The sequence below is a fragment of the Pseudorca crassidens genome, chromosome 17, assembly GCF_039906515.1.
Source record: "Pseudorca crassidens isolate mPseCra1 chromosome 17, mPseCra1.hap1, whole genome shotgun sequence".
Lineage (NCBI taxonomy): Eukaryota > Metazoa > Chordata > Mammalia > Artiodactyla > Delphinidae > Pseudorca > Pseudorca crassidens.
Window position 1 is genome coordinate 17,221,933 of NC_090312.1, and position 24,666 is coordinate 17,246,598.

A 24,666-nucleotide genomic window follows, 5' to 3' on the forward strand; every position below is an offset into this window, starting at 1 on the left:
CATTGATGATCATCTCTGCCCTCTTTTCCTCTGAACTAGATAGTTGATCACAAGTTGGTGTCAACACGGTCCTCCTTTCAACCTTCACTGGTGAATTCAAGTTGGCTCAATCTGCACTGATTGGCTCTGGTCTTCCCCAGTAGAATGTGTCCTCCTGCTGGGGGGCAGGGACCTGTGCCTGGTGTGCTGAATAGCCATTGTGCACCCAGGAAACATGGTGGCCCCTGAAAACGCAAGGTGAGCTGGAGAACCCCGAAAATACACTTCCATGACATTCCTCATCGGACTCCAGTGTACTTTATAGCACAGTCCTTTGGGGATGCTCTTTCCAGAACCGAACAAAAGAAGCCAGGGAATTGGGGTTGGATGAATTAGTTTGAAGGTCACGTGAGCAAGAGTGATTTGAAAACTGTAACATCCTGGTGGTGGAAGTAGCCCAGGAGCCAGAGAAGATTTGGGCCCAAAGTCCAGATTCTGCCATTTTCCTTGGACAAATGCATGGAGCTATCTAGTTTTCTAATTTTCCTGACTAATAAAATGGGAATAAGAATAATGATCAGCTCCCAAGCCATTAATGCGTGAACTCATGGTTGAAGGAACATGGCCTGGTAACTGGAAGCCCTGGACTTAAGCGCTGCTCTTCCTCTTCTAGATGAAGAAATCTTAGCAAAATCATCTACCTCTCTGAATCTCCCTTCCCTATCTATTAAATTGTACTAATAATAGCTTCCACTTCAGAGCGGGTTGTGAGTGTTAAATGAGAAAACATAGAATGAATGTGCTATGATAATTATGCATTTATTATTATTATCACTAAGAATGGCAATAATGACTTTCTTCGAAGTCCCACCTTGAAACTATTCATACCTGACTCTTTCCAATTTGGGGGGGTGGGGCGGTGTGTGACGTGAGTCAGCTTTTCTGATGTATAGCAGCACAGGGAAGATAAAGTTTTATTATTTATGATAGTTTCCTGGGTTTTTTGGATGTGGTATTATTAGCAATAAGGGAATCACAGTAGCAAGGAGATGACACCTTGCCCCGTGGACCAATGGGCTCAGCATTGCTAGCCCCACTCTGATTGTGCCTGCTAAGCTTTGAGTACAGGGCTAGTTAGACAGCAGAGACCATGCATAGACACATGATAGACTATGATATGATTGGTGACCCCCTGGAATGGTGCAGTGCACAACTTGTACAACTGGATGTGGTGACTCTGGTACCTACCGTCCATCTATAGACGTCTAGATTTTCTCCCTTTAGAGTGGTAAGGAAGCAAAAATTCAGCTCTTCTGTTGGGGTTTTTAGTGCTGGAGGCTATATTGGAGAGATTTCCTCACCTGAGTCATCAGGGGACCCCAGATTCAAGGCAGCGTGCAGAGACAAGAGCCATGAAGGAGGCTGAAATTTAGAAGCCAGCAGGGGAACCCACGCATTTTCCCAAATGAAGGGCCTTGGAACAGCTATCAAAGTTGGGAGTGGAAACAAGAAATTCCAGAACAAGGGAAAAGAACAAGTTCAAGTAAATAGAATGCATAAAGAAGATTGAGTCACCCCCCCAGAGAAGGCAATGTTGATCTGAGATCTGCTTTAATGTGTAGGCTGAAGTATAATGGACTGTGAACCTGCCAAGTTCAAGGGCCAAGGATCTGATTTGGCTCTTTATAATAGAAACTGCCCAACGATAATTTATTTTTAAGGTTTCACTTTCTCATGTAAACGAAGACCAGAAATAGGCATGATTGGGCTGGTATGGTGGCCTTATAGAATCACCTGAGAGCCAGCCTTCTTCTGTCTTTTTGCTCCAAGGCTTCCATCTCAAGTTTACCTCGTGGCCCAAGATGGCTGCTGGAGAGCCAGCTATTTCCAGGAGAGAGGATAGGAGGAAGGGCAAAAAGGACAAGCTTCCTGGCTGAGTCAGTTCCTTTTAAAGCAATCCTCCTGGAAGCCCCCTACACTTCTGCTAACTACCTTTGGCTGAAATTAGTCTCATGGCTACATCGAGCTGAAAGGGATGTCAGGAAATTTGGCATTTTAGCTGGGTGCATTTCTGCCCCAAATAAAGTTGGACTGTTGTTTCTAATGAGGAAGGGGAAAACTGTTATAGGCAAGTGATGGCCTCTGCCACAGGGGCCTTTTGCATATCTCTTTATACAACTTAAAAAAAAATTATTGTAAAATTTTTTATTATTTTTTTATTGAAGTGTAGTTGATTTACAATATGGTGTTAATTTCAGGTGTACAGCATAGTGTTTTAATGATTCAGTATTTTTGCAGATTATAATCCGTTATAGGTTATTACAAGAAAATGGGTATAATTCCTTGCGCTATACAGTGTATTTTTGCTGCTTTTCTATTTTATGTATAGTAGTTTGTATCTGTTAATCATATACCCTTAATTTCCACCTCCCTTCTTCCCTCTCCCCTTGGTAACCACAAGTTTATTTTCTATATCTGTGAGTCTGTTTCTATTTTGCATATATATTTATTTGCTTATATGACTATTTTTGATGGAATTACCCTTCTTAAAAAGCAAATACCAGGCACAGGTTATTGTGCTGGGCATATAGTTACTGCTCAGCAGACGCCAACTGGGTAACTGAATTAGAACGTTTGTTCAATCATTACTGTACACTGATTGAAGGGCAGGGGAAAATATGAACTCCTCTTTTTGAATACTTGGTGGTCATGGCCAGAACAAACACTCTCTGTAATGTCAACCTGGCTCGCAAAAAGACCAACTGTTCCCAAAACTCAGCATGGGTCTGAACTTGATCTTTCCTTTGTTGCTGTTTCAAATGACAGTCCTTCATTAGTACGTTGTGTAAGGTGGCTACTGGTGCCATAAGAAAGAGGTTTGTGACTCATGAAATTTGCTTCTTAGCCAGAAACATATTAAGCTAAAGTAATGAGGCAATGACATTTAAAAAAATCTATATTCCAAGGCATTACTTGCCAGTGATTGCTCAAGGAAACGTGGCCTTGACGTGGCATACCAGCATATACTGAATATTGCAAACATCTTACGGTCGCCCGATCAATGGAAAAGCCAGACCATATGTGTTAGATCATTAGAAGTTCAGCTTTGTTGATTTATGCTTTGAAGTGTCAATCATTACAAGTAAAAAATTGTTGAGCCTGTACTGTGCTATAATTTTCGGACGGGCAGCTGCAAAGATAAATGATACTTGTTTTTCGCCATCAGAGGCCTTATCATTTAGTGTAGACGATGGGATGCAGACGGAGTTAACAAGGTAGAATGTGAGGAGGGCTCTAATAGAGGTGCAGAGGGGCTCAGATCGGGCGGGACTTGGGCAGACGGCCACGTGGTGGCTCCCGAGAAAGCCATATAAAAGAGGTGGGGCGCTGCATCTTCAAGGATGGGGCAGTTTGGGACCCATGGAAACAGGTTAGAGCAATTGTGATGAAGGGAGCAGCTGAGAAAAGCCCAGGAGAGAAGACAGCCTGGGGCATCCTCAGAGGCTTCAGAGAAATCACATTGCGTTCAGCAGATGTAAATATATACTCTGGGATAGGGAGCCCCATAAGCACATAAGCTTAGGGAAATGCTAGAGATTTTAATTGAGTGTTAGAATATCGAAGGCTCTGAGAAGGCCCTTTCTTTCAAGGCAAATTTACATCTGTTTAAGTTTGTTAAACAAATTTACAGGAGCAGGAAAGACCCTCTTTACCCAGATGCAGAGTGCTGGAACTGTGGTTTAGCAGTGTTTCCAGGAAGAAATGGGTGTGCTGGGTATCTGGCCAGTCTCTGCTTACAAACATACTGCTCAGACTGGCATACTGGCCCCAGAGCAGACTGGGTTCTGAGGCCAGAGTCCTTTCTTCTTCACCTGTTCCACTGCTCATCCAAAAAGAAAGTAAAAAGCAATGGTCTTCAAAGTTCTTTTGCTCCTTTATGCCCTGAAAGTATTTTGAAAAATTATGTCCCCGCTTACATATTTCTTAAGTTAACTTATAAGTTTTTAACTCATAAATTTAAATAATTGCAAAGGATGAAACTTCTATTATGTTACAAATATTGAAATTTTAATACAAAATAATACATCACTCTTTTAAAGTAATTCAGTGGCATATAGATACCATAGTGATTTGATACCCATTATCATTGGATTTAAAAAAACCCACACGAACAGGCTTTCACTTAATAGCGGGAAGTTCTATACATCACATCTTTTCACCTTAGAAATCACATTTCATTCTTCTTCCATCACAGAATTTTTCTCTTACTGTAACATAGTTTCATGTTTGGAAGTCTTTTATTGATCAACCTATACAGCTTTTCTGCAACAAAAATATGTTTAAACATTGAAACAAATTACTTCCTGTGACTCCAAGCCTCCAAGTTTTAAAACAAATTTCTTTTGGATTGAGTTATGATCATAATTATTATTAGTTCACAATTGATCAAAATAAAGTATGTCTATATACTGTATATTTTAATACATATTATTCACAAGTAAAATATTACGGGAGATGCTTCTCTTACTGATAAATATGGGGTGGGGGTTATATTTCCCTATTCGTGGAGGCTCTGCAGATATCAAAATTGTCAATTATTCCTTTGTTGGGCACCTTGGGTTTGTTGCATCCTTTGTATGGCTGAAAAGTGGGTCCTTTTTTTTTAGAATGGGTAAAGAATGGGGAAGGAGGCTGGGAAAAGAGCATTGGCTTGTTGCTTCAAGATGCTTTCAACACAGATCAATTTTATAAAAGAATACACATTTGAAAATTGGAAATCTGGAGCTTGTGTCCTCTAAAACTATTTTATCTGTATCCATAGAGGCCTTGGGAGGTCTTCAGGTGATTATAGTCCAGTTTGAAGATCACTGCTGTATGGAAAAGAAAAATGACTCTGATATCAGGATACCTCCTTTTGCTCAGAACTGTCTGTAATAAGTTACGTATCCTCAAGGGACTCAGTCTCCTCCTGTTTGAAAGAGCTTTGAGGCCCTTCCAGCACCCATATTCTAATTCCCAGGCATCCTCATGGGAGCGGACATGATTGTATAACTGAGGCTGCGTTTCTTACCGAATATATAAATCAGATCATCTTTTCCCAACAATTGGATTCTGCAGCAGTCTCATCTCGACATACCAAACAGATTTATGAAATTAATCTTTGACCTTTGTGACAACCAGCAAGGTACATAGATGAAGGGAACAGAGCTTTTGGGCATTCCTTTTCTGTTTTGGTTTTGGCTTGATTAGATGTCTGACTTCCATAGCTTGCATGAAGAGTACTCTGCTTCAGTGATGCCCTTAAAACCTTAGCATGGAAAGATGGAAAAACTTCCCTGAAATTTTCAGGAAACATTTATTACAGACTATTTTATATGTCTGGTCAGAATGGGCTGACTGATTTTTCACAAGAACAGAATTTGGCAGAAAGCCTGGTCTCTTTCAGCCCCGCTCTTGCCAAAATCACCCTGGAGCCAACCTGCAGGCCTTGTGATGTCCCATATAAGGTCAGATTGAGAAATGGCTTGAGTGGGAGTAATCCTTTCACCTATAATGAGAAACAAGATCCATGGCGAGAGAGAGGACCTCCCCCTACCTGTGTTTCTGGGGATTGCAGGGTAAAGCTCAGAGGCTTTATCTTCCTGGAAAGGGAATGATGACAACTTCCGTATGGAAGATTGGGAAAGGTACAGGGAAGCCAGGCCACAGTCCATCCTCTTAACTAGCAAGAAGGACCATGTAGGAAGATGGTCACCCATCCTTCTCTTTCAAATCTCCCCAGATTCCATGGTTTACCTGGCCCAGGCAAGTACCCAGCCTCTGCATCACCTCCTTCCCCCACTGGTATGGCCATTTGGTCTTCATCTGAAGATTCAGCCCTATTCTGGCTCCTAGAGCAAATCCTAATAAGCCGCAGGAAGGGTTCAAATGGGGTGTGTCAGGATCAGATTTCACTTTTAGATTTACTGCTGTGGCTGCAGCTGTGTGGAGGATGTTCAGCTTACGCTGTGGCGATAAAATTGTCATTCTGCTAGAGAAACCCAATGAGTTTTACATGTGTGTTGCCTGTTTTATGTGACAAACAGTGACAGTACCTCTGGCTGTTTGCAGAAGCCTGTTGTTATAATCGTTATTGGAGATGAGCAAACCAGGCTGAGTTCCTGAAAATGGATATTTTTAAGAGTGTCTCCTCTAAGTCAGCTTGGGGGGCCTCGACCTCTGGACTCAGTCCAGGATCTGATTGCTCACACCTCTGCTTACTGTGTGACCTTGGGCAAGTTACTAAACTTCTCTTAGCTTATTCCTTGTCTGTAAACTGGGGAGGATGATTGTGTTTGCTCTACAGGATTATCATGATGATTATGTTCCTGGCCTGTATAAATGTTATGTTATCTATTTTCTTTCCAGTGCTGAGGAAAGGTGGGGAGAACTGTGGTTAGGAGAGAATGGGAAGGGTGCTTGTGCAGGAGGTGTGAGAGCAGGATATGATGTCTTTGAGTTGGATGAGCAGAGATACGGCAGTTTTGTCCAAGAATAGCATTGGCTATATCTGTCTCAGTGTTAGCTCAGACATCCTAACTGATGGCCCATAGGCTGGTCATGGTCTGAACCCATTTTTGTTTGGATTAGCTGGATCTGAGTAATAGCTGGTCCCTTGAGGTGTGCGTACTAGCGTTCTCCAGAGAAACAGAACCAACAAGGAGTGTGTGTGTGTGTGTGTGTGTGTGTGTGTGTGTGTGTGTGTGTGTATGTGTATTTATTTTAAGGAATTGGCTCACATGATTGTAGTGGTTTGGCAAGTCTGAAATCTGCAGGGTAGACCAGCAGGCTGGAGACCTAGGGAAGAGTTGGGATCTGAGTCCAAAGGCAGTCTGCTGGCCAAGTCCCTTCTTACTAGGGGAAGGTCAGTCTTTGTTCAACAGATTGGACGAAGTTCGTCACATTATGGAGGGCAATCTGCTGCAATCTGCAGATTTAAATGTAAACCTCATCCAAAAAGCACCTTCACAAAAACATCTAGACTAATGTTTAACCAAATATCTGGGTACCGTAGCCCAGCCAAGTGGACACACAGAGTCAACCATCACAGTGGCCATGCATGGCCAGTTCGCTGTGGCCTAGAGTGTCTTTCATCTGACCCCCGCCATTCGTTCACTTACCCTCCTGACTCTGGGAGGTGTTTGAGTTTGTGACCCTTACTCCAGTATCCCTCTTCCTGATTATGTATAAGGTTACGTCATCAGACACTACACAATAGTTTGATTTCCTGGACTCAAACAACTTTCTGGGCAAAAATGCCCAGTCTTCCTTTACTGGTCTCAAGTCTCTCCTCTATTATCATGAACTGGCCAGAGGACAAATGTGAGACACACTGGGGTGTTTGGCTTGGATGGACGTGCTGTAACTCATAGAGCTCATGTGTGAGGTACGTTTGCATCGCAATAGCATGGCCCCAGTGATGGAGAGAGAGTCTGACATGGCAGAGTGCTAGGAAAATCAATTAGCAGGGGCAGATGGCCCAGGAGGTAGCCTGGGGACCCAACCCACAGTGCCCAGCGGATGCAGCAAGTTCTTGTGTGTTTGTGCATCTTTGTGTTTGGACGGCGAGGTCCACTCTGAAAGGGAGGTCCCCTCCTCAGAGTGGGAGGTTCCAGGAGGTTGGCAATACTCTAGGGCTCTGGGCTGCAGGGCCTGGGTGGGGTGGAGACAGCATGAGCTACACTGCGTGTGGGTTTTCTTTTTTTTAAAATTAATTTTTATTGGAGTATAGCTGATTTACAATGTTGTGTTAGTTTCTGCTGTACAGCACAGTGAAGCAGTTATACATGTACATACATCCACTCTTTTTTAGATTCTTTTCCCATACAGGCCATTATAGAGTATTGAGTAGAGTTCCCTGTGCTATATAATAGGTCCTTATTAGTTATCTATTTTATATATAGCAGTGTGTATATGTCAATCCCAATCTCCAATTTATCCCTCCCCCTACCTTTCCTCCTTGGTAAACGTAAGTTTGTTTTCTATATCTGTGACCCTATTTCTGTTTTGTAAATAAGTTCATTTGTACCTTTTTTTTTTTTTAGATTCTACATATAAGCGATATCCTATGATATTTGTCTTTCTCTCTCTGACTTTACTCAGAATGACAGTCTCTAGGTCCATCCATGTTGTTGCAAATGGCATTAGTTCAGTTTCTTTTATGGCTAATATTTCACTATATATAGACACACACACACACACCCCCCACATCTTCTTTACCCATTCTGCTACCATGTCCCGGCTGTTGTAAATAGTGCTGCAGTGAACATTGGGGTGTGGGTATGGGTTTTCATTCAGAGAGCTCAGGCTCAGGGATGGGTTGAACGGAGACAGGACCCAGGTCTCGGGATGGCCAGCCTGTACTACAGGGGCTGGGGTTGAGGCTTCTGTGGTTTAGAGGCCGTGTGGTGAGCCCAGGTTATCCCAGCACAACCCAATCCACTATAGGTAGCAAAATTCATCTCAGACCTTGTCCGTTGTTGCTGTTGAGGCAGCTGCCCTCACCTAGACTGACAAGGGGATGGGGGCTGAAGCTACGATGGACACGGATACCATCACTGACTGTGTGTGTGTGAAAGTGTGTTGATGATAGTTGTCCCCACGCTTTCCCAGTGTTCTCCTCGCTCGTGTCCTTGGATGAGGCCAGAGAATGGAAGGGCATATGCTCAAGAGGCAGTGGTTGACTTCTCTATGAGATGGCGCTCATAGCGTGTCTTTGTTTGTTCCTGTGGGTTTTTGTTTGTTTTTCTGCTTTGGTAGAAAAAACCTCATCCTGTAAATTATATTCATGGAATTTTAGAATTCATGGAAGTATGACTTGTCTTTCCTAATCTAAAGAGCAGGTTCATGATTCCTAAGGGATCTTATTTCTGATGGTTAATTTCTTTCTCCCTCTGGGATGTGGTGACAGAGGAAGGTGAGAAGCATATTATAATCCCCCTGCCCTGATACCCTGAAATCCCACCCCTTCCCCAAGGAGCTCACCATCTGGCTAGAACTGAAGATCCATGTAGTCCTTTGAATCAAAGTAGACTTTGAGATGTGCTGTGTTAGAAATAAAAACAAGATGGTATCCCTGGATGAGTGAGGTAGAGATTAATTCTCTCTGTAAGCTTCTTCAGGGGAAACTGGAACATCTATGGAGTCTGAAGGAAGGATAATATTTATGGAGGAAAATACTTCTTCTGAAGAAGGTGAAGTAAGAACATTACAAACAACCCAGGTCTCCCTTGACAATGTTGTCCAGGGCAGACCTTTCCCGAAGAGCTGTTTGAGACAGAGACCTTGTTTATGAGTCTGAACTTAAATGGAAGAAGGTGAGAGGAAGGGACAGAACTTTAAAAAAAACCCAGGAAATGCCGCCAACTTCTGGAGAGAGGAGAGATCAGGTAAATGCTAAAACAGGGCTTTGCCATTAGGTGCAAACATTCTCTTTTGAAGTTGTTTCAGGCAAGAGTTAGCAAGAGGTGATGTGAAAATGCACAACTTGGGAACAAATAAATAATTAATAGCACATTGGTATCATACTTTATGGCTTAGAAAGCAGAATCGCAATGTAGGAATTTTATTGGTATTTCTGTTTAACAGATGAGGAAGCAGAGACTTGGCAAAGTTAAAGTGAATTACCTACGATCACATAAATAGTAAATAGCCACATCCTATTGAAAGAATGGGTTTTGGAACAATTCTTGATCTATTTTTAGCAACTTGTGAAACACTAATCTTTCTTCAATAAACATTTATTGATGAGAAAACCATAATTCAAAAAGAGTCATGTACCAAAATGTTCATAGCAGCTCTATTTACAATAGCCAGGACATGGAAGCAACCTAAGTGTCCATCAGCAGATGAATGGATAAAAGAAGATGTGGCACATATATACAATGGAATATTACTCAGCCATAAAAAGAAACGAAATTGACTTATTTGTATTGAGGTGGATGGACCTAAAGTCTGTCATACAGAGTGAAGTAAGTCAGAAAGAGAGAAACAAATACCGTATGCTAACACATATATATGGAATCCAAAAAAAAAAAAAAGGTCATGAGGAACCTAGGGGCAAGATGGGAATAAAGACACAGACCTACTAGAGAATGAACTTGAGGACATGGGGAGGGGAAGGGTAAGCTGAGACAAAGTGAGAGAGTGGCATGGACATATATACACTACCAAACGTAAAACAGAAAGACAGTGGGAAGCAGCCGCATAGCACAGGGAGATCAGCTCGGTGCTTTGTGACCACCTGGGGGGGGGTGGGATAGGGAGGGTGGGAGGGAGAGAGACACAAGAGGGAAGATATATGGGGACATATGTATATGTATAGCTGATTCACTTTGTTATAAAGCAGAAACTAACACACCATTGTAAAGAAATTATGCTCCAATAAAGATGTTAAAAAAAGCCATTTATTGAGCAACTACTATGTGCAGGTACTAGGTATTTGGTTTGTGATACATGGTTTCTTCCACCTGGAAGCTCAAGCCTAGTGAATGGTTCTCAACTGGGGTGATTTTGTCTCCCCCTCCCTGCCAGGGGAAGTATGGCAATGTCTGGAGACATTTTTGGTTGTTGTTGTGACTGTGAAAGGAAGGTGCAACTAGTCGCTGAGGTCAGTGATGCTGCTACACATCTTCCACTGTTCTGAACAGTCCTCCACAACAAAGAGCTTTCTGGTCTAAACTGTCAATAGTGTTGAGGTTGGGAAAAGTTGGTCTAGTGCATCACTCATTCATTCATTCATTCATTCTATTATTCTATTAACTTTTTTTTTTTTTTTTGCGGTATGCGGGCCTCTCACCGTTGTGGCCTCTCCCATTGCGGAGCACAGGCTCCAGACGTGCAGGCTCAGCAGCCATGGCTCACAGGCCCAGCCGCTCCGCGGCATGTGGGATCTTCCCGGACCGGGACAGGAACCCGCATCCCCTGCATCGGCAGGCGGACTCTCAACCACTGCGCCACCAGGGAAGCCCTCTATTACCTTTTTGAGTACCTACTATGGACCAGGTACTATCCTAAGCATAGAGAACATGGTGGGGGAACAAGACAGAAAAAGCTCCTGTTCTCCTGTCATTTACATGCTGAGTGTTGAGTGGAGGGAAGGGGAGAGGGAGAGTCAGACATTAACAAGTAAATGAATTAGTAACAAGGAAAATATCAGGTGGGGCAAGCGCTATGCAGAAAGCTCAGATGTGTTGGTAACTCGGGAGTTGCTTTTGATTGGCTGGTCACAGAAAGCCTTTTTTTAAAATAAATTGTTAACATGATTTATTTATTTTAGATAGTTTACAATTGGCAAAGTGCTTTTATATTCATTACCTTGTTTGATCTTTTCTTTTTTGAAAGTGAGTCAGAGCAATTTATTTTTAATTTTTTAATTTTTTTTTTACCAGAAAGTTGAGTAAAAAGTTAGCCAAAGCAATTCTCATATCAGACAAAATAGACTTTAAAATAAGGACTATTAAAAGAGACAAAGAAGGACACTACATAATGATCAAGGGATCGATCCAAGAAGAAGATATAACAATTGTAAATATTTATGCACCCAACATAGGAGCACCTCAATACATAAAGCAAATACTAACAGCCATAAAAGGGGAAATCGACAGTAACACATTCATAGTAGGGGACTTAAACACCCCACTTTCACCCAAGGACAGATCATCCAAAATGAAAATAAATAAGGAAACACAAGCTTTAAATGATACATTAAACAAGATGGACTTAATTGATATTTATAGGACACTCCATCCAAAAACAACAGAATACACATTTTTCTCAAGTGCTCATGGAACATTCTCCAGGATAGATCATATCTTGGGTCACAAATCAAGCCTTGGCAAATTTAAGAAAATTGAAATTGTATCAAGTATCTTTTCTGACCACAACGCCATGAGACTAGATATCAATTACAGGAAAAGATCTGTAAAAAATACAAACACATGGAGGCTAAACAATACACTACTTAATAATGAAGTGATCACTGAAGAAATCAAAGAGGAAATCAAAAAATACCTAGAAACAAATGACAATGGAGACACAACGACCCAAAACCTTTGGGATGCAGCAAAAGCAGTTCTAAGGGGGAAGTTTATAGCAATACAAGCCCACCTTAAGAAGCAGGAAACATCTAGAATAAACAACCTAACCTTGCACCTCAAGCAATTAGAGAAAGAAGAACAAAAAAACCCCAAAGCTAGCAGAAGGAAAGAAATCATAAAAATCAGATCAGAAATAAATGAAAAAGAAATGAAGGAAACAATAGCAAAGATCAATAAAACTAAAAGCTGGTTCTTTGAGAAGATAAACAAAATAGATAAACCACTAGCCAGACTCATCAAGAAAAAAAGGGAGAAGACTCAAATCAATAGAATTAGAAATGAAAAAGGAGAGGTAACAACTGACACTGCAGAAATAAAAGAGATCATGAGAGATTACTACAAGCAACTCTATGCCAATAAAATGGACAATCTGGAAGAAATGGACAAATTCTTAGAAATGCACAACCTGCCAAGACTGAATCAGGAAGAAATAGAAAATATGAACAGACCAATCACAAGCACTGAAATTGAAACTGTGATTAAAAATCTTCCAACAAAGAAAAGCCCAGGACCAGATGGCTTCACAGGCGAATTCTATCAAACATTTAGAGAAGAGCTAACACCTATCCTTCTCAAACTCTTCCAAAATATAGCAGAGGGAGGAACACTCCCAAACTCATTCTACGAGGCCACCATCACCTTGATACCAAAACCAGGCAAGGATGTCACAAAGAAAGAAAACTACAGACCAATATCACTGATGAACATAGATGCAAAAATCCTCAACAAAATACTAGCAAACAGAATCCAACAGCACATTAAAAGGATCATACACCATGATCAAGTGGGGTTTATTCCAGGAATGCAAGGATTCTTCAATATACGCAAATCTATCAATGTGATAAACCATATTAACAAATTGAAGGAGAAAAACCATATGATCATCTCAATAGATGCAGAGAAAGCTTTTGACAAAATTCAACACCCATTTATGATAAAAACCCTGCAGAAAGTAGGCATAGAGGGAACTTTCCTCAACATAATAAAGGCCATATACGACAAGCCCACAGCAAACATCATCCTCAATGGTGAAAAACTGAAAGCATTTCCACTAAGATCAGGAACAAGACAAGGGTGCCCACTCTCACCACTCTTATTCAACATAGTTTTGGAAGTTTTAGCCACAGCAATCAGAGAAGAGAAGGAAATAAAAGGAATCCAAATCGGAAAAGAAGAAGTAAAGCTGTCACTGTTTGCAGATGACATGATCCTATACATAGAGAATCCTAAAGATGCTACCAGAAAACTACTAGAGCTAATCAATGAATTTGGTAAAGTAGCAGGATACAAAATTAATGCACAGAAATCTCTGGCATTCCTATACACTAATGATGAAAAATCTGAAACTGAAATCAAGAAAACACTCCCATTTACCATTGCAACAAAAAGAATAAAATATCTAGGAATAAACCTACCTAAGGAGACAAAAGACCTGTATGCAGAAAACTATAAGACACTGATGAAAGAAATTAAAGATGATACAAATAGATGGAGACATATACCATGTTCTTGGATTGGAAGAATCAACATTGTGAAAATGACTCTACTACCCAAAGCAATCTATAGATTCAATGCAGTCCCTATCAAACTACCACTGGCATTTTTCACAGAACTAGAACAAAAAATTTCGCAATTTGTATGGAAACACAAAAGACCCCGAATAGCCAAAGCAATCTTGAGAACAAAAAAAGGAACTGGAGGAATCAGGCTCCCTGACTTCAGACTATACTACAAAGCTACAGTTATCAAGACGGTATGGTACTGGCACAAAAACAGAAAGATAGATCAATGGAACAGGATAGAAAGCCCAGAGATAAACCCATGCACATATGGACACCTTATCTTTGATAAAGGTGGCAGGAATGTACAGTGGAAAAAGGACAGCCTCTTCAATAAGTGGTGCTGGGAAAACTGGACAGGTACATGTAAAAGAATGAAATTAGAACACTCCCTAACACCATACACAAAAATAAGCTCAAAATGGATTAAAGACCTAAATTTAAGGCCAGAAACTATCAAACTCTTAGAGGAAAACATAGGCAGAACACTCTATGACATAAATCACAGCAAGATTCTTTCTGACCCACCCCCTAGAGTAATGCAAATAAAAACAAAAATAAACAAATGGGACCTAATGAAACTTCAAAGCTTTTGCACAGCAAAGGAAACCATAAACAAGACCAAAAGACAACCCTCAGAATGGGAGAAAATATTTGCAAATGAAGCAACCGACAAAGGATTAATCTCCAAAATTTACAAGCAGCTCATGCAGCTCAACAACAAAAAAACAAACAACCCAATCCAAAAATGGGCAGAAGACCTAAATAGACATTTCTCCAAAGAAGATATACAGATTGCCAACAAACACATGAAAGAATGCTCAACATCATTAATCATTAGAGAAATGCAAATCAAAACTACAATGAGATATCATCTCACACCAGTCAGAATGGCCATCATCAAAAAATCTAGAAACAATAAATGCTGGAGAGGGTGTGGAGAAAAGGGAACCCTCTTGCACTGCTGGTGGGAATGCGAATTGGTTCAGCCACTATGGAGAACAGTATGGAGGTTCCTTAAAAAACTACAAATAGAACTACCATATGACCCAGCAATCCCACTACTGGGCATATACCCTGAGAAAACCGAAATTCAAAAAGAGTCATGTACCAAAATGTTCATCGCAGCTCTATTTACAATAGCCCGGAGATGGAAACAACCTAAGTGCCCATCATCGGATGAATGGATAAAGAAGATGTGGCACATATATACAATGGAATATTACTCAGCCATAAAAAGAAACGAAATTGAGCTATTTGTAATGAGGTGGATAGACCTAGAGTCTGTCATACACAGTGAAGTAAGTCAGAAAGAAAAAGACAAATACAGTATGCTAACACATATATATGGAATTTAAGAAAAAAAAATGTCATGAAGAACCTAGGGGTAAGGCAGGAATAAAGACGCAGACCTCCTAGAGAATGGACTTGAGGTTATGGGGAGGGGGAAGGGTGAGCTGTGACGGGGCGAGAGAGAGTCATGGACATATACACACTAACAAACGTAAGGTAGATAGCTAGTGGAAAGCAGCCGCATGGCACGGGGATATCGGCTCGGTGCTTTGTGACAGCCTGGAGGGGTGGGATAGGGAGGGTGGGAGGGAGGGAGACGCAAGAGGGAAGAGATATGGGAACATATGTATATGTATAACTGATTCACTTTGTTATAAAGCAGAAACTAACACACCATTGTAAAGCAATTATACCCCAATAAAGATGTTAAAAAAAAAAAAAAAAAGCCAAGAAAAAAGAGAGAGTTGCGTGGGGAGAATGTTCTAGGCAACGTTGTTTGATCTTGCTGTCACAAGAAGGTTGGTATTTTCATAACTGTTCTTGTTTTATTTATTTATTTAAGTATATTTATTTAATTAATTTTTATTGGAGTCTAGTTGATTTACAATGTTGTGTTCATTTCTGCTGTACAGTAACGTGAATCAGTTATAGATGTACATATACATAGACCCACTCTTTTTATTAGATTCTATTAAATGTAATGTAGGTTATTACAGAGTACTGAGTAGAGATCCTTGTGCTATACAGTAGGTCCTTATTAGTTATCTATTTTATATATAGTAGTGTGTATATGTCAATCCCAATCTCTCAATTTATCTCTCTCCCCCTCCCCTGAAAGCCTTTTAAAGAGGTCATATTAATGACTCAAACTGAATGACAAGGGGCCATCTAAGGAGAGGGCATATCAGGGTGTCAAGTAAAGGGAACAGCACGTGCAAAGGCCCTGAAGTGGGAACGAGGTTGGAATGTTCTTTGGAGGAACAGCAAGAAGGAAGTTCAGGGTGTTTGGAGTTGGAGGGAGAGGGAGAGAGTGATGGACATGCTACTGGAGAGGGTGGCCGGTGCTACATCCTATTAGGGCTTTGTTAGCCAAGGTAAGGAATATGGATTTTCTTCTAAAGCCTTGCATATGGTTATTCTCATGATGAAAAATGATGAGTTATGAAGAAAAGGAAATACAGATCTTCCTCCACTTATGATGGGGTTGTGTCTTGATAAACCAGTCGTAAATTGAAAATATCTTAAGTCCAAATGCATTTAATATACCCGACCTACCGAACATCATAGCTTAGCCTAGCCTACCTTAAATGCGCCCAGAACACTCTCATCAGCCTACATTTGGGCCAAATCATCTAACTCAAAGCCTATTTTATAATAAAATGATGAATATCTTGTGTAATTTATTGGTGCTGTACTGAAAGTGAAAAACAGAACAGTTCTGTGGGTACAGAACGGTTGTCAGTGTACTGGTTGGTCATCATCGTGATCGCGGGGCTGATTTCCTGCCACTGCCCAGCATGACGAGGGAGTATCAGACTGCATATTGTTAGCCTGTGAAAAGGTCAAAATGCAAAATTAAATATATTTTTTACTGAATGTGTATTGCATTTACACCATCGTAAAGTTGAAAAATTGTAATTCAAACCGTCAGAAGTCGGGGACCATTTGAAGAGTCTTGGGGACAGAGTGACCGAGGGTATATACCATTCAATTTGAGGGGCAGAGACGGCTTCTGTGAGACCTAGATGTTGAGAAGAGCCAGTTGGGAAGGCCTGGGACACCTGGGAGACCTCTGGGGCTGTGGGCCAAATTGTGGCCTCCTTCCCACCACCTGGCAAGTACACATGTTGAAGCCCTAACCTCTGGTACTTCAGAATGTGACTGTATTTGGAAACAGGGCCTCAGAGAGGTGATCAAGTTAAAATGAGGCCAGTAGAGTGAGCCGGAATCCAATTGGACTGGTGTCCTTGTAAGAAGAGGAAATTTAAACACACAAAGAAACACCAGGGATGTACCCACACAGAGAAAAGTCCTGGTGAGGACACAGAGAGAAGGTGGCCATCTGCGAGCCAAGGAGAGAGGCCTCAGAAGAAACCAATCCTGCCGGCACCTTGATCTCGGACTTCCAGCCTCCAGAACTGTGAGAAAAGAAACTTCTGTTGTTGAAGCCCCCGAGTCTAGGGTATTTTGTTGTGGCAGCCCGAGCAGACTAATCCATCTGGGATTTGGTTTTCTCATCTGTTGAATAAAGAACTGTTGTGGACCTTTAAGATTCTTTCCACTTCTAAGAGCCTTTGATACTGAGAAAGACACAAGCTCCTCCTCAGGGCTGCCAGCACTCTGTAGCCTTCACTTAATTCCTTAATCAGAGAATGACAGAACAGTCCTGGGGGAGAGACAGGAGCCCTAGGGAGGGATCTGGAATTAGATGTGGGCTTCCCATCAATTTCAAAGAGCGCCTGGGCTGGGAGAACTGTACATGAAGGGGATTTGAAACCCCAGATGGAGCTCCACGGGATCACAGTGGCATGCATGTCTCCCTTGAGGACAGGTGGAACTCTGTGCCAGAGTTTCCAGAGGGGAGATGGAACTTCAAGAATTTTCCCCTTGGAAAGACTTCACGGGTGACGACAGTCTCCATGGAGGAGTTTCAGCTCTGTCAGTGCTGGCCGCAGGCACTGTTCCAGGCATTGCAGGATCCCTGCCTTCTGTGCGAAGGAGCTCCTTTGGCTCTTCTTGTTCTCTTTGGCTTTTGTCTTGTTTCTGAGGGGAAGGTTGGAGGATGTGATTGGCTCCAGGACTCAAGAACAAGATGGTTGAAGCTTCTGCAAAATTCTCAGGGGGAAAAAAAAAAAAAGTCTCACTTAATAGGCAGCTCTGTTGTCCTCTAAACAAGAGCCCTTGAAGGATGGTGGTAAGTATTTGAGCAATTACTTTTGTTTCTGACTTTTTCCTTACAAATTGAGATACATCAGAACATATTGAAGGGGCAGACTGAGCCTTGCTGGCCAGCCTTTCATAGTTAACCATCTGTCCAAATACTATGAATTCAACAAATATTTACTAAGCAATTCACGTTGCTTACAATTTTGTGGGGGAGGAGACACTAAAACAGTATTTGATGTGTGTGTGTGTGTGTGTGTGTGTGTGAAGTGTTTGAATAAAGTGGCTTGTAGGGAGTAGTTGCTCATTAATTGACTGCTAATTGAATAAGTGAATGAATGATGAGGGAAAAAATGAATGTGTTGGACATTTTACGCTTTAGGTTCCATTTCTGTCCCTGCCTCTAGTATCGGTGTAAAATTTTACTAGAATGTAACTCCCTCTGTCCCCCACACCCAGAATGTAAGTTTTCTGACAGCAGAGGCTTTTGTTTGTATTAATCAATGCTGCATCCCCAACGCCCTGAACCGTACCTAGCACACAGTAGGCACCCAACTAATATTTATGGAATGAATGAATGCACAACCTTAAGAGCATAGATGGATCTCTCTGGGTCTCATGCATTTCTCTGGTGCACATGTACTTGGTCTATGTTGGGTTCTGAGGATGCAGAGAGGATCTAGTTGAAGTCCCTGCCCTCCAGGGGAGGTTTATTGAGGGAAACAGAAGTGAGCATATGCTATCAGTACATTTTGATGATTTCTACGGTGGAGGAGAGCAAAGGGAGCGCTGAAGCACAGAGCCACCAGGGCTGTAGCTTAGGTAGAAGTGAGCCAGGCAGGAAAGAGGTGAGGAAACAGCATAAGTGAAGGCATAGAGCACAGAGGTGTGAGAGGCTTGAACTGCAGTGTGTTGGGCAAGGCTGGGTTATGGGCACTTTAGGAGAGGAGTGGGTTAGAGGAGGGAGAGGAGGGAGATGGAGTTAGACAGGTAAGTAGGAGCAAGGTCATGCACGGTGTTCAGTGCCATGCTCAGAGGTGTGAACTGTAGCTTGCACGTAGTGAGGAGCCGTGCAGGCGGGGAAGTGTCAAGATGAGACATGTTTTCGAAAGACCCCTCTATTTGCAAAGTGGAGAACGGCTTGAAGGGGGTTGAAACAGAAAACAAGGAGACCACTGAGGAGGGTACTCCGGTAATCCAGGTGACAGATGCTCAGCCTGGGCAAGCAGAGGACACCGCGATGTTTAAGAGGCAAAGAAGAGAGCACGTGGTAACTGACCAGTGGTGGGGGTCAAGTCTAGGGAGGGATCTCTAAGGATCTGCATCCCGGTGAATAGGGTGCGAATTATGAAGACAGGGAAGAGGTGGGAAAGATCACTGGCCACTTACAAATAGACACTGAGCTGAAGAGGGGAATCAGTATCACTGATGTAGATCTGGAATTGATAACATAAGTTGAAACCTGGGAAACACGAACAGAGCCCTGAAAGATAGAATCTTGGGGAAATGGCAACCCCTAGATCGGGAGGAACATTGGACATTGAGAGGCAGTCAGAGAGGTGAGAGGAAAATGAGGAGAAAATGACACCTCCGAAAATCAGATCGTGTCACCTCATCACTCTGTAGACAACTTTGGTCCCACAGGATAAAACCCCGTCATTAGCACGCGTACCTGCGGCACATTGGAAGCTTTCGGCTGGGAATTCATCTCTTTGTATTTCTTCCTAACAGAATCCTGATTTGCTTAGCTCTCCACCCTCTTGGACTCAGGGAGGCTGTGGCCTCATTTCTAGCTCCACGGATCGATCCTAACTAGTCTTGCCCAATCAGCACATGACAGTCCTTGGTGACTGTCACTCATCCAGGGACTATCATGACCTACAATGGCCCTATCCGGGTCCCACACAAGAACTCCCATTCCACGCTAGAGGGGAATAGGGGAGACTGTAGACCCAGCTTCTGTTGGCAGCCTCAGGATAAATCTGACACCGTGGATGGCCAAGCAGAGAGGCAGAGGGGATCGAGATTTTTGATGATGGTGATAGACTGTATTATTATTGTTATTATTTCCATTTAATAGTTCTTTGTTGCCACCCCACCCTTGCCATACTGACCCACACTACCAACTTCGGCATTGGCCTGGTGACATTGCTTTCACCAATGTCTGTCAATAGATAATGCCATTTGCCTTGGAGTATGATTGTGTAGGGTGTCTGGAGCTCTCTGGCTTCTGCTCTCCAGCAGGAATGATAATGGCATGGTCCAGAGAATGGCTACACCTATGACCTGGGCTCCAGAATCAGACATGAATGCTGAATGGAGCTGAGACTGGATGAGCTGGGTCAAGCCCAGTGGATAATATTGTGAGAACGAAATGAACATGAGCTAAATGACCATGTGTATGCCACTGAAATTCTAAAGTTGTTTCATTGTCAGCATAACCTAGTGAGAGCTGGTGAAAATAAGAGGCTGCTGAGTGGCTGAACCCATCAACTCAGGGTGTATGTACTTCCAGAGAATCAGGTAAAAGTTCCTTATTGATGAAACCACTGTGAGTTAGAATTTTCTGTTACTTGCCGCCAAAATCATCTGCCCCATCTATCAAGCTGTTAGTGACTAACTTTCCCCAGTCTTGTCTCCCTAAGTGTCTGGGGCCTTTGTTGGCATTATAGCCTCTCCCTGAAGAACCTCTGCTTTACCTGACAAGCTTCTGCTCATTCTTTACAATTTAGATCAACGCTATCTTCTGTGTGAAGCCTTCTTTGACTCTACTGGGAAAGGTTAGTTATTCCCATAGCACTTCAGTTTTTCTCTTATTATGACCTTTATCACATCGCATTGTACCCGTTTACAAATCTGTCTCTCCCTCTAGACCATAGCATAGTCTGTGTGTCTTACGTGTTTTTGTATCTGTTGTGTCTCGCACAAGCCTGGTGTATAGTAGGTGCTCAGGAAAATTGTGCTGAATAGCTGAGGAATATTTCGAATGCATTTCTGTAAGGTGTTAGTGGGAGAAGATCAAGTGTTTGTTTTACGTGTGTCCCTTGATTTGCGGGTCACTAATGGAGTTAGACCACATTGGGCTGTGTGATATAGAAGCATCAGTCTTCCAGATTTGAATGGAAAAAGGGGAAAATATTGAGAATCCGAGACTATCTATTCATCTGACCAAGGCTTTCCAACAGATCAACAGGCTCTGGGATTTGGCTGCAATTTTGTGTATTCAGAGACTCAGAGAATTTACCAACCCTCTGAGAACCATTTTTGCAAAGACTATGAGACTTTTAGGTCATCTTCTCTGATATATTTGGCCACAAATGGCCTGAAGAAGCTTACATTAATATATGCCACATAAGTCTGATTTTGTCATCTGGTCATACAGCATAAACTCTTATTTATTGGCCTCTACCATGTTCCAGATGATGTGCTAGGCATTTCAAATAAAAATCTCTCATAATACCAGAGACCCATTTTACAGATAAGAAAACCGAGGTTAAGAGAGATCAAATAACAAGCTCAAGGTCGCACAACTCATATGACACATTTGGGATTTGACCTCGGAGTCTCTGACTCCAAGTCCACTTTCTTGTTTGTTTTCTGGCCTGTAACATAGAGATAACGATATCTGCTTGGATCACCTTCCAGGGCTGCAGTGAGGATTATACGAGATTGTGTAAATAAAAGCTCTTGTCTAGGTAGCATTAAAATCAGCGATGCTTAGCTGAGGTTTGTTTTTAATGCCTTCATCTGGTGTATTGAGAAACATGGGGCTCTCTGGCATCCTAGGACGCTGGTGTGGAACGGGGGGCTGCCCAGCCCTCTCTCACATTCATCGCGGAGGAAGGTGTCTAACCTGCCAAGGTACAGGCCATGCACTCCCAGTGTCCTCACTGCTAATGATCTAATGGAAATAATGGCTACAATTTAGTGAATGTACATGGGCCTGCTGCTTTTCCCATATTATTTTTAATCCTGCAATAAGATGGATTTTGTTATTTTCTTCTTACCGGAGAAGACAGTGAGGATCAGAGTGGTTAAGTAATTTGCCCAAAGTAACACAGGTGATGAGAGACAGAGTCAGCTCTTGAACCCAGGTGTGTTGATTCTGAAGAGTAAGGTCATCGAACCTGGTCATTATTCTTTATTCTAATAGTTTATGGATGCGGTTCTGGGTAATTCCTTCCCCCGACATATTATTATGACTTAGGATCTTTAAAAAAAATCAGTGTCCTTCCTTAGGTGAAAATTCTATGGTTTGCCAATCATTTTATATACATTTAAAAACATAGATTGAGCTGGTATGGATCAGAAGCTGAATTTAATTCTGTGTGTATTGCCTGTTTGTACCTATAATTTGAGCATGGGTTGAACAAAAGCATCTAATGATTTGGAAATTAAATTGATGACAATTCATTGCATCTCATGCTCTTCTGCCTTGATCAAATAAAGCTCAGTAAATTAGACACTTAAATGCAAAAAAGGCAGATGGACCTTGGGTGATGTAGCTGAGGACACAGGCCAGGGGTTGGTTTACTACGGCCCATAGGCCAAATCTGGCCTGCTGCCTGTTCTTGTATGGCCCTCAGGAGCTAAAATGGTTTTTACATTTTCAAGTGATTGGAAAAAAATTATGGAAATGTGTTTTCTTTTTGTTATGTACATACCCATATAGTATCGTGATTTTGCTTATGGGCCCATAACACCTAAAATATTCACTATCTGTCCTCTTACAGTAAAAGTCTGCTGACTCCTGACATAGGCCTTTACCCCTCTGAGGGGAAGAAGACAGAGTGCAGCGCCTCCTTTATTTCTGGAGCTTTTCTATTCTTTTTCTTTCAGTTCATGTAACAGACATTCCTGATGGGCCCTGGGCAGACGCTGGGTGCTAAGGAAATGCAAATAGATAAGACTGGTCTCTTGTGGGCCGTCGGACCCTGTGGCTTTGCCTTTTTTCGAGGAAGAGGGTTTTGTTCTGGAAGGAAAAGAAAATGTCTCAGGGAAACCATTCTGCGGTGAGCCGAGTGGACTCCTCTGTAAGTACCTGGCTTCTAATCACGGGCCCACCACCAGCCTTGCCTGACCTGGGCTCCACGAGTGCACAAATGCCTGAAGAGTTTTGGTGTTTTTTGTTGGGCAAAGAAAGACGACTTCTTTTCTCTGGGGCAGAGAAATTGATGGGGCAAAGTCTGAGAGAAGCTCTTCTGTCTACCTCAAGAATGAAAGGGAGGTTTTTATTTTTTATTTTATTTTATTTTTTTGCGGTACGCGGGCCTCTCACTGCTGTGGCCTCTCCCGTTGCGGAGCACAGGCTCCGGACGCGCAGGCTCAGCGGCCATGGCTCACGGGCCCAGCCGCTCCGCGGCACACGGGATCCTCCTGGACCGGGGCACGAACCCGCGTCCCCTGCATTGGCAGGCGGACTCCCAACCACTGCGCCACCAGGGAAGCCCGAAAGGGAGTTTTTGTTTGCATAGGCTTCAAGCGAGACTCGGCGATAACTGGTCACTTGGCCGGACAGCTGGGCTTTGTGGCTTCCAGCTCTATTAGAGCGTCCCAGCAAACTCCTCCTGGCAGTCTGTCTTCTGAAGGCCCTGATGTTTGACACCGGACGGTGGGATGAGAGCTCAAAGGGAATCTGCCCAGAGCACGGGCTGCTTCAGATCTGTGTCCTCAGCCAGAGTCAGGCAGCTAATCAACATCACGCAGAGCCACGCCTGCTTCTGTCAGCTGCCGGGTGGGCACAGACTTCCTGTGCTTTGTGCTGCTGGTATCCATGAGCCCTGGTTGGCTGCTCCCTTGTCGTTATTAGAGATATAAAGCTGAGTTTCTTCAGAGTGGTCTTGGAAAACCAAGTGCATCCAGGCCATTGCCTTTCACTTCTTTGCTGGTGAAAAGATTCCAAGTTCTCTTCCTACGGCAGCCCCATCACTATGCCCCGACTTCCTCCCTGATCCTGCTGTGTCTTTCTGCCCCAGTGGTCCTCCGTGTCCCTCCTCTGCCACTGCAGTGGGCCCTGGGCACTTAGCGCCACCGGTTAAACATTCCAGGCAATGTGGGGAGGTCAGGGGGGCGGGGGGTTCCTTTCGTTTCTCTTTACTTCCCAGGTATGGAATCCACATGACAACCAGTTTGCTCCCAGCAGTGTACTTGTAACACCTCTGAGAGCACACAGCTACAAACTGGGTGTCCCTGGCTGCTCCAAACCGAGGGTACAAAACCCAAGTCACACCGACAGCGGGGACAGTACTGTTTTGTGGCTTTGCCTCCCTTGGAGGTCTTCTGAGAATCGCCTCCGCTCTCTGGAAGCTGGTGGTGGCTCCTGTGTGGTTAGGAGTTCGGACCCTTTGTCACGCTGTCCGTGTCACCGGCCCTCTTCCTGGTCTCCTGCTCTGGTGTGGGCTCTGGGTTCCTGCAATGATGTCCCTCACCTAGGTCTCAGAGGCTAAGTTGCTTCACTACCAAGGCCACTGCTAGGCCAGCCCGAGCCCCTCAGCCTGCTGAGCCTCCAGGGCCATCGCTGGGGTGCAGAAGCCTTGCCGTGGTCCCAGTGGCGTGGGGAGACTTCCTCTCCATCCTTGGGTCCCTCCCCCTCACTTCTGTCTCGATGGAGAGCAGCCCTGTGCTGGGAATCGGTGAGATTAACTGAGGAAATGGTACTTTGTGTCTTGCAGCCCCGCTCCCTAAGGTCAGGTGCAAGCTCCTGGGAGCCTAGTGGCAGCCCAACCCAGAGAAGGCTCCTGGGTAGCCTCAGAATCTCGTCTGAGCCTGGGCGGGGCAGTGATGTTGGACCAAGTCGCTTGCCTGTCTCTCTTGCT